Genomic DNA, 1,963 nt, shown 5'->3' on the forward strand with positions numbered 1-1,963 from the left:
TCTGCAAAATTTCATTGAAATTGGTTCAGGGGTTTTGGAGAAGAAGTCGAAAATGTAAATTGTTTACGGACGCACGACGGACGACGACGGACAAAAGGCGATCGCAATAGGTCACTTGAGACTTTGTCTCAGGTGACCTAAAAACCCATCAGAATTTTTCCATTTAGTGGAAAGTCGGATAACTTCGATCACTTTATATCTTTCACTTTCACGTCTATGACACCCCTCATGACATTGAAATACAGAGATTGATGAAAAAAATATCTTATTTGCGTTGTGAGGTGCGCGTTGAAAAACTAAATTTTCTTCGTTTCAAAGCTTTAAATTTAACAGGGGAACACCCAAAATGTTGCATTTGTCAGTTTTGAGAAGTTTTAATACGACCCTTACCGAATACGGGATCAAAAACAGTCACGTGACCATCCAAAACGAGCGGACAACTATAGAGATCGGTGTTACCCGACTTTCCCCTAAGTCGCGACTTACGCTAACATGCGGCGGGATACAAGAGGTATCTTCCTTCCCCGAATCTGAAGAAGGATTCAAACTGATATTTATGTTATGCTCCAAAATGAATGTTTGTCCGTCTGTGAATTTACATAGGAGAAATCCTGAGTCTACCGAGACTTCCCGATAATCATCTCGTAAGATCATTCATAAGGACGGAGAAGGCCACGTGATGTTTTTGCCAAACCTGTTGATGACATAAATGAGCAGTTGTTCTTAAGTGTGATCTAGGATTTTATTTTAGAACGGGGACGAATCGCTCTTTTTGGATGTCTTGTTCATTTTCATTATACACATGAACCGTCAGTTGTGATAACGAAGATTTCTGACGACGAGAGATATTATTATATATTGCGTCGTCAGGGCAGAGGAGACCGTATGCACGTGTACGCTGGGATATCGCTAAGTAGTTAAATAATATAAACACGTTTGATCTAAATAGGGAGAAGAGCGGTACAAAGTGAAACAAGTTCGCACATAAATATACGAAGGCGCGTGGCAACGATCGTATACATTAAAGGTGAATACAGTAGAATAATGAGTGTGAAGTTAACCGCATCTTATCATTATTTGAGAAAAATGTATACTGCAGAAAGCGCATTTTGTCATAATCAAACAGAAGGTAACGCTGAGCAGGTGATACTAGCGTTTGAGCTCAAAGTGATTAAACTGCTTATCATATTTTCATTTAAATAAAATGTATGTATGTCCATGTGTTACACCATGAGTTACAAAATTTCATAATATACATGAACCGTTAGCAGCGATAACGTAGCTTTCTGACGACGAGATTTTTTTTATATACTGCGTCGTCAGGGCAGAGGAGACCGGATATTAACAGTGTCTTTCGATGTTTCCATAACAACAGATAAATTTAATTTGATTTTGTATTGTGATTGGTTGGTTGGTTTGACAACACCGATGTGAGCTAAAATTGCAGTGAAAACAACTCACAAGAGCAAAGTGTATTTCCTATTTGCAATAATAACGAATGATAGAACACAATTGGGCGGAAGATCAATGATAAACACAATGGGGCAGCAGATAAATGATAGAACACAATTGGGCAGCAGATCAGTGATAGAACACAATGGGGGAAGCAGATAAATGATAGAACACAATTGGGCAGCAGATCAGTGATAAAACACAATAGGGCAGCAGATTAATGATAGAAAACTATGGAGCAGCAGATCAGTGATAGAACACAATGGGGCAGCAGACCAATGATAAAACACAATGGGGCAGCAGATCAGTGAAAGAACACATGGGGCAGCAGATCAATGATAAAACACAATGGGGCANTTGCAGATCAGTGATAAAACACTATGGGCAGCAGATCAATGATAGAACACAATGGGGCAGCCGATCAATGATAGAACAATATGGGGCAGCAGATCAGTGATAAAACACTATGGGGCAGCAGATCAGTGATAGAACACAATGGGGCAGCCGATCA

Source organism: Mizuhopecten yessoensis, unplaced genomic scaffold (genome assembly GCF_002113885.1).
Source record: "Mizuhopecten yessoensis strain PY_sf001 unplaced genomic scaffold, ASM211388v2 scaffold11117, whole genome shotgun sequence".
Classification (NCBI taxonomy): Eukaryota; Metazoa; Mollusca; class Bivalvia; order Pectinida; family Pectinidae; genus Mizuhopecten; species Mizuhopecten yessoensis.